Raw genomic sequence first — 9,827 nt, forward strand, 5'->3', positions numbered from 1 at the left:
CTTTCGTTCTTCTTTATGTGACTTAATTCTTGTCCTGCACAACCTCAAATAAACCCATAGTTGACTATTAGACCCTATCCCCCATGTGTACCCACTTAATCCACAAATTTATTACTCAATTCAAAACCTCTGAGACTTAAATTCTTAATAGCAGTACTACATCTTTATACCTATATAATATTTTAAGCATTTTGCTTTTAAGTTTTTCACATCTCCTTTATATCCCTCCCCTTCTCTCAGTATATTCACGTTCTTCTCTAAATAGATTGTCTTCGGGGCTGCATAATATTATTAATTTTTACTTTTGTATTTTGTCTGGTCTCTTTTCTTTTCCCTTTTCCTTTCTTCTTTTTTCTCTGTCTCTACTCTCATTAGATTTGGACTGAGTTAAACTCTCCCTGTGCCTCCCCACATCAATCTATTCCTATTTTGTACCCAAATCACTTCCTAAGCCAAATTATTTCTGGTTTTCCAAATTCTTCTTTGCAGTTCGTAGGCCATTAACATATAGTTGTTTGATGTTGAATAGATATATTTATTGAACTAGATTGTATCTGTAGACTATTGACTGTGCAAATTCAGACTTTGGTTGATGCTTGCCTTAAGATAATGTTCTAGCACAAAACTGGTGCATTTACATCTCAAATGAGCAGAGTAAGCCAGAAAAACACAAGAAAAATGACAAACCCGGGTATCTTCAATTCCCAATCTTGATAATCAGTGGACAGAACAGATAATGAATAATCCAGAGAGTTCCCAAATAGCTCTACAAACACTGCTCGCAAACATGATAAATGAAAAGTTTGAAACATACCAAGGACTCTGGATGAACATGATAGGGAGAGAGAGGAGGTAATCCAAAAGTTTATACAGAAATATCATTAGAATGAGGAAAGTACTTAAAAACTATACAGGATTTGCATGAGCAGGTTGAGAATACTCAAAGAGAAAGGCAGGAATGTTGTGAGCAGGCTGAGAACACTCAAAGAAAATGACAGGAATCCCACAAACAGAATGAAGCTAATAAGAGTAATAGAGGAATTGAGAGAGCAGGATGAGAATACAAAAGATCACTAAAGGCATTCATGGAATCCATTAACAAAGAGCTGAAGGAAGTCAAGGAGATCACAAAGGGAATGCTCAATGGAACCCAACAGAAGGAATGGAAGTCCAAGCAAACCATAAACAATCAACTAAGTGATTTAGGAATAAACACTGAACACCAAATTAAGGAAGTAAAGAAGTTCATACAAGATCTAAAACAAATCTTCAACAAAGAATTTGAAGCCATCAAAGCTGACCAACTAGAAGAAAAGAAGTAAAAAACAACATAGAAAGTCTTGACAGCAGGACATACCATGCAGAAGATCGAATCTCGGGATTGAAGACAGCCTAGATATTATAGAGAAAGAACATACAACCATCCAAGACAAGTCCAAGAAATATGAGAGATATATCCAACACTTGGAAGACACCATCAGAAGGCCCTAATCTAAGGATAATGGGTGTAGCGGAGCACCTAGAAACAGAAGTTAATGGTCTAGAAAATTTGTTAACAGGAACCTAGCAGAGAACATCCCAAACATGCAAAAAGATAGGCCTATTCAGACACAAGAAGCTTTTAGAACCCCAAATAGACCAGACCAGAATAGGACATCCACCCTCAAATTATAATCCACACAGGATCAACTCAGACCAAGGAAAAGATCCTTAAAGCTGTCAAGGAGAAAAGATTAATCAAGTATAAAGGGAAAACAATCAGAATCACCTCAGATTTCTCAGCAGAGACAATCAAAGCAAGAAGAGCCTGGAATGATGTATGCCATGCCTTAAAAACAAAAAACTATCAACCAAGAATACTGTACCCAGCTAAACTCTCCTTCATAACTGAAGGCCAAATAAAAAGCTTCCATAGCAAAGAAAAATTGAAACAATACATCTCCACCAAACCAGCCCTACAAAAGTTTCATAAAGATATCCTACACATAGAAAACCAACAAGACCACAAAAAGGCCAAGGAACTGCACCCAAACTAAGAATCCAAGAACCATAGGAAGTACCAAGTTTTCACAGCCCCCAAGAAAATGGATAACATGGCAAGAATTCCCAAATACCTCTCAGTCCTATCTCTTAACGTTAATAGACTTAACTCTCCAATTAAGCGACATAGACTGTCTAGTTGGATTAAAAAACAAGACCCTTCTATCTGCTGCCTTCTGGAGTTACATCTTGCCCATAAAAACAAACACATTTTCAATGTTAAAGGCTGGAACAAAATCTACCAAGCAAACGGCCCCCATAAACAGGTGGGAGTTGCAAACCTAATATCAGATAAAATAGACTTCAAATTAAAATACGTGAGAAGAGATAAAGAAGGTCGTTGCATACAAATTAAGGGATCTCTATTTCAGGAGAATAATACAATACTAAATATCTATTCGCCAAACAATGGAGCACCCAAATTTATCCAAGAAACACTACTTTCCCTAAAATCCCATATAGATCCAAAGACATTAATTGTTGGGGATTTTAACTGACCACTCTCCCCACTAGATAGATCAACTCGGCAAAAACTCAACAGAGATACTGCAGATCTAAACAGCTGCATAGATCAACTAGATTTAACAGACATCTACCGAATATTTCACCCAGCAGCAGCAGAATACACATTTTTCTCAGCAGCAAATGGAACATTTTCTAAAATAGACCACTTTCTAGGACACAAAGCAAACTTGTCTAAATTCAGAAACATTGAAATTATACCTTGCATTCTCTTTGACCACCAGGGAATAAAATTAGAACTCAACACGAAAAGCCACCAAAGAAAGTTCGGTATCACATGGAGGCTGAATAACACACTGCTGAATCATGATTGTTTCATGGAAGAGATTAGTAAGGAATTCAAATGTTCATGCTATTCAACAAAAATGAACACACAAATTACCAGATCCTCTGGCACACAGCCAAGGCAGTACTCAGAGGCAAGTTTAAAGCTCTGAGCTCCTACATAAACAAATTTGAGAGATCTGAAACCAACAATTTAATGACACATCTAAATATCCTTGAAAAATAGCAACAAAATAAACCCCAATCCAGTAGACAGAAAGAAATAATTAAATTAAATCAGAATTAAATGAATTATATTCCAAAAAAAAAAACTAGAGAAAGTATCAACAAAACAAAGAGTTGGTTCTTGGAAAAAATTAACAAAATTGACAGAACCTTAGCAAATCTTACCAGAAAAAGAAGAGAACACACCCAAGTAAATAAACTCGGAGAAGAGAATGGAAACACCACCATGGAAACAACCAAGATTCAGAACATTTTAAGAGAAAACTTCTCAAAACTTTATGCTAAAAAGTTTGAGAACTTGACAGAAATGCACCTTTCCTAGCAAATATTGACATGCCAAAACTAAACCAAGATGAGTTAAACCATCTTAAAAGGCCTATATCAAGCATTTAAATAGAAACAGCAATAAGTCCTCCCAGCTAAGAAAAGTCCAGAACCAGATGGTTTTATAGCAGAATTCTACAAGGCCTTCAAAGCAGAGCTCCCACCAATACTCCTCCAACTCTTCAATGAAATTGAAAGAGAAAGATCACTACCGAACAGATTCTATGAAGCCATCATAACCCTCATCCCAAAACCAGGCAGGGACTCATCAAAGAAAGAGAAGTATAGACTCATTCCTCTGATGAACATTGATGAAAACACTTCTCAAAAAATTTTGGCCAATAGACATCCACAATTCATCCAAAAAATCATACACCACGTTCAAACAGGATTCATTTCAGGGATGCAAAGCTGGTTCAATATACGCAAATCAATTAATATTATTCATCACATTCACAGGAGAAAGGATAAGAACCTCATGGCTATCTCAATAGACGCAGAAAAAGCATTCGACAAGATCCAACACCCCTTTATGGTGAAGGTTGTGGAAAAATTAGGAATCCATGGAACTTTCCTCAATACAATAAAGGCTGTATATGACAAACCTACAGCCAGCATTATACTTAATGGTGAAAAACTAAAGCCATTTCCTCTTAACTCAGGAACAAGACAAGGATGCCCACTTTCTCCACTTCTCTTCAATCTAGTATTAGAATGCCTAGCTACAGCAATAAGACAAGATGCAGACATAAAGTGGATCGAAATAGGCAAAGAAAAAATAAAACTCTCCCTCTATACAGATGCCATGATCTTGTATTTAAACAATTCCATAGACCCCACTCCCAAATTACTCAAGCTGATTCAAAACTTTAGCAAAGTAGCAGGGTATAAAATTAACCCCCCAAAATCAATGGCTTTTCTGTATGCAAACATCGAGAAAATTGTGGCTGAAATTAGGAAAGCAACTCCATTTGTAATAGCCCCACATAAAATAAAATACGTAGGAATTAACTTCACCAAAGAAGTGAAGGACCTCTAAGATGAAAAATTTAAAATCTTGAAAAAGGAAATCAAAACAGAACTTAGAAAATGGCAAAACCTCCGATGCTCCTGGTTGGAAAGATTAACATCATGAAAATGGCAATACTTCCTAAGGCTATCTACAAATTCAATGTGATACCTATCAAAATTCCAACCTCATTCTTCAAGGAAATAGAAGAGGCAATCCAAAAATTCATATGGAACAATAAAAGACCATGAATAGCAAAAACGCTCCTCAACGGAAAGAACACTGCTGGAGGAATATCAATACCAAATTTCAAAAAATTTCAAACTCTACTATAAAGCCATAGTAATCAAAACAGATTGGTATTGCCATAAGAACAGACCTCAGGACCAATGGAATAGAATTGAAAACCCAGAAATGAACCTACACATATATAACCATCTAATCTTCCATAAGGGAGCTAAAAAAATAGAATGGAAGAAAGACAGCCTCTTCAGTAAATGGTGCTGGCAAAATTGGTTAACTACTTGTAGAAAACTAAAGCTAGATCCTTATATATCACCCTGCACCAGTATCAACTCCAAATGGATCAAAGACCTCGAAGTCAAAGCAGACACTCTGAAAACATTACAGGATGGAATAGGAGAAACCCTAGGTCTCCTTGGGTCAGACCGAAATTTTCTGAATAGAGACCCGGAAACACAACAAATCAAAGAAAGGTTGGACAAATGGGATTGCATGAAGTTGCAGAGCTTCTGCATGGCAAAGGACATAGCTAGCAAGATCAATAGAAAGCCCACGGATTGGGAGAACAGCTTCACTAGCCATACAATTACCAGGGTCTCATATCTAAAATATAATTGGAACTCAAATAATTAAATCCCCCAACAACAAATCCTCAAAGAAACAACTGCCCAATAAATAAGTGGGCTAAAGACTTAAAGTGCAACTATTTTGAAGAAGAAAGAAGGATGGCCAATAGACACATGAAGAAATGCTCAACATCCCTAGCCATAAAAGAAATGCAAGTCAAAACAACATTGAGATACCACCTCACCCCAGTTAGAATGGCAAAAATCAAGAACTCTAGTAACAACAGATGCTGGAGGGGATGTGGTCAGAAGGGAACCTTACTTCATTTTTGGTGGGAATGTAAACTTGTTCAACCACTTTGGAAAGCATTATGGAGGTTCCTCAAAAGACTTCACATAGTGCTACCCCATGACCCAGCAAACACACTTTGTGGCATTTACCCAAATGTTTACAAACAAGACCACACTAAAGCTACCAGCACAACTATGCTTATTGCAGCATTATTTACCATAGCTAAGATATGGAACTAACCCAGATGCCCCTCAGTAGATGAATGGATCAAGAAAATGTGGTATATATGCACAATGGAATTCTATGCCTCCATAAGAAGAATGACATTGCCTCATTTTTTAGGAAATGGAAAAACCTGGAAAAAATTATATTAAGTGAAGTCAGCCAGGCCCAAAAATATATAAGTCCCATGGTTTCCCTTATTTGCAATATCTAGTATATGTATGAGTCAAGCGGAAAAGGTCAGATAATGTGATGTTAGGGAAATGAACCCTTAGATATGTATTCTAATGTTTTTTTTTTTTTTTCTTCCATGCATTTGTTTCTAACGCATTTATAAGATTATCTCTTTGTTGCTTTGTATGTCCCTCCCCCACAGTATAACCCCTGCTTTCACTATATTTGATGTCAGTATAACTTGTGGAGGAGATGGAGAAAAACAAGTCATTTACGGATACAGGTGGACCTGTTGCAACAATGAGAAGTACAAGTTGTCATGTCGAAAACGAACTTTACAATGTTGGCGCAGGGAGGGGGGGATGTTTGAATGGGGGGGGGTGTGGGGGACAGCTGGGAAGGGATGTGAAGTGTAAACAAATGAGGAGGTTGCAATACTTGATAAGAAATTTACGCATTATCCTGCCTATGTAATTGTAACCCCTCTGTACAATATGTTCACAAAAAATAAATAAATAAATAAATAATTTAAAAAAAGAAAACACACAAAAAAAATCCTCAAAATGAACCAGGAAAACATTAAAATTATTTCCAAGTACATCAAGCCCACTGAGCATGAGGCAAAGCTGGAGACCACATTTCAGAGGCTGAAGGAGTAACAGGATGCCACCACTACTGTCCATGCTCAATACAATTGAGGCAAGGAGGATCTACTGATCGTGCATGTGCATATCAAGACCCATAAAAAAGGAGCTGGACGTGATACAAGAATGTATTATGCTGAAGTATAAGCTAACTATAAGATTTGAAGTGTGTAAACAGACATTCGAAGCAACAGAGAAAGAACTGAGTGTGGTTAGAACTGTGTCATAGAAGAGGAGGCCAAAAACAGTGAACATAAAAATATCAGGCTCAAGATATTGTTACTCAAACAACATACATAAACATTTGACAGATCCATCACAAACATACACTGAAGTGAAAAGCAAGAATAAGTAAATACAAACAGACTGCTGAGATACTCATCATAAATATCATGCAGAAGCATCTTGCACCGATGGAAGAGGTGGAAGTGGAAAAAATCCTCTCAATAACAACACTGAGAACTTTAAGGAGGAGCTAAAGAGCAAGCAATTTTGAGGGAGTGCAGCACTGAGAGAGGAACTCCCCTGTGACCCTGGCAGAACACTTTCTGGTTAGGGATGACTTGAGAAGAGATTGAGATCATGAAAGCTTTCATGAGAGAAAAGGAGGAGGATAAAATGGAAGAAGTCTCTAAGCTCCAAACTGGTTCAGAATTTAAAGAAACTAGAGACCTTGAGGCTCATGGAGACAATTGAGCTGATCTCATAGCTCAGCAGACCACTCTAAAACCAGGGGTGTCTCTAGAGATATTAGTCATAAAGATTAAAGTAAGAAGCCAAAACAGTGGTAACAAGCTTACAAATGTGGTGACTGAACTTATGAAAAATTGTTAAAAGCCTTCTGTCTATTTATATCTGGTTATTGGGCACCCCTGTAAATTGCCCGTGTCACTGACTAAAACTGTCTTGAAAACAAGTGGCCTAAAACTGTCTTGAAAACCAGTGGGCCTTCAGCCTTACAAGCCTAAGTGATGTATGTAGAAAGTTGACATCAGGTAAATGTTGGAAAGCTGTACTATATGGAGATGGCACTTACGTAAGGAAACTCACCTGGTGAATTTTGGGAAGTGGACGTCACAGAGGTAAAGTCTGGAATGTATAGTCTTGGTATGTATTAGTACTAGTGGCCACTTGTTCAGACTGGCCTGAGATCATAGTAGTTAGTAAAAACATATGAGACATTGGCTCTTTGGCAAGAGGTGTCGTGGTGTTGTTGGGTGACCTGGACACCAACAGCAGAGGAGTGGGGGCCACTGAATAAGCTTCCAAAATAATGCCTACACCAGTTATACTGCTAAAAGAGGGGACCAATAACTCCCAAGACATCCCTCAGCTTGTGATTAACATCAGTGCCTCCCAGGTGAATGCTGAGGCTGTAAGAACCTCTTTGGGAGCCCATGGCATGGACAAGCTTATTGTGAATGGCGGAGGCAAAGCAACAATTTCTAATGATGGGGCGATTATTCTAGAACTTCTTAGTGTTGTCCATCATGCAGCAAAAACTTTAGTGGACATTGCCAACTCCCAAGATGCCAAGGTTGGTGATGACACTACCTCCTTGGCCCCACTGGCTGCAGTTTTTGAAGCACATGAAGTCATATGTGGAAGAAGGTGTGCACCCTCAGATGATCATCCCAGCTTTCCTCACAGACACACAGTTGGAAGTGAAAAAGATCAACTAAATTTCTGTGGCTGTTAAGAAGGAAGATACAGTGGAACAGAGGAAGCTGCTAGAGAAGTGTACAGTGATGGCTCTGAGCTCCAAGCTCATTTCCTAGCAGAGAGCCCTCTTCGTCAAAATGGTGGTTGATGCTATAATGATGCTCGATGAATTGCTTAAAATGATTGGATTCAAGAAGGTCCAGACTGGAACGCTAGAGTAATTTCAGCTAGTTGCTTGTATTGCATTTAAGAAGACTTTCTCGTATGCTGGGTTTGAAAAGCAACCTAAGAAGGACAAAAACCCCATGATTGCCATTGAAAATGTTGAGCTGGAGCTGAAAGCTGAGAAGGATAATGCTGAAATCAGAGTCCACACAGTGGAATTTTATCAGGCAATTGTTGATGCCGAATGGAATATTCTCTATGACAAATTAGAGAAGATTTACCAATTTGGAGCCAAAGTTATTTTGTCTAAATTCCCCATTGGAGATGTAGTCATGCAGTATTTTGCTGATAGAGACATGATCTGTGCAGGCTGTGTGCGTGAGGAGGATCTGGAAAGGACAATGATGGCCAGTGGAGGCTGAATCCAGACCACTGTGAATATTCTGAGTGCAGTTGTGTTGGGTCAATCCAAGGTATTTCAAGAGACACAGATTGGAAAGGAGAGGTACAATTTCTTCACTGGTTGCCCCAAGGCCAAAACTATCACCTTCATTCTCGGTGGTGGTGCTGAACAGTTCATGGAGGAAACAGAGCAACCCCTTCATGATGCCATCATGATCATCAGAAGAGCCATCAAGAATGATTCAGTGGTGGCTGATGTTGGGGCCATTGAGATGGAGCTTTCCCAGTAACTGTGAGATTAGTCAAGGACTATTCCAGGAAAGCAGCAGCTGTTGATTGGGGCCTATGCCAAGGCTTTGGCGATTATCGCATGCCAGTTGTGTGACAATGGTGGTTTTGATGCCACAAATATTCTCAACAAGCTGTGGGCTTGGCACACCTAGGGGGGCATGCGGTATGGGGTGGAGGGCAACAATGCAGACATTGCAGACAACTTCCAGGCCTTCATGGGTGAGTCAGCTATGGTGCAGATCAATACCTTGACAGCACCTCTGAAGCTGCATGCCTTATTGTGTTTGTCAATAAGACCATCAATAATCCCTGCTCCACTGTGGAAACTCCTCCAGCGGCTGTCCGGTGCAGGGTATCGCTTCCATTAAGAGGCATCGCTTCCTGGCTGGCATGCTGCTGTGGGTCGACTCACCCTCCTGGGCTTGAAGTATTGGTGTAAAAGAAAGTGATAGTAATTGGTCCACTCTACTCACTGTAAGTTAAATAATATCGAATGCTTAGAATTTAAAATAAATATGGGACATTGATTTTACAAAAGCAATGTGATGTCACAATGGTTCTGTGGTTATTATGGGTTTCACTAGTTCACATGGGCACACGCTAATATCCAACGGTGCCCCAATAATTAGGGAGACCCGATAATTATCATTGCTCCATATCTGGTCTGCTGGAGAGGGAGGAGATGGCCACTGGATGGGGATGTCATGCTCCTGGAAGAGGTGTGGATTCAACCCTCCAGGTTGAGCTGTTATAAACTGTTT

The 9,827-nt window shown here is 39.0% G+C and overlaps 1 pseudogene; it reads left to right on the forward strand.

The window, feature by feature from the left end:
- Positions 1-7,819: 7,819 nt before the first annotated feature.
- On the forward strand, positions 7,820-9,505 carry LOC122099796 (annotated as a pseudogene).
- Positions 9,506-9,827: the final 322 nt, after the last annotated feature.

This window comes from Dipodomys spectabilis, unplaced genomic scaffold, assembly GCF_019054845.1.
Source record: "Dipodomys spectabilis isolate Male_0828 unplaced genomic scaffold, ASM1905484v1 ptg000533l, whole genome shotgun sequence".
NCBI lineage: Eukaryota > Metazoa > Chordata > Mammalia > Rodentia > Heteromyidae > Dipodomys > Dipodomys spectabilis.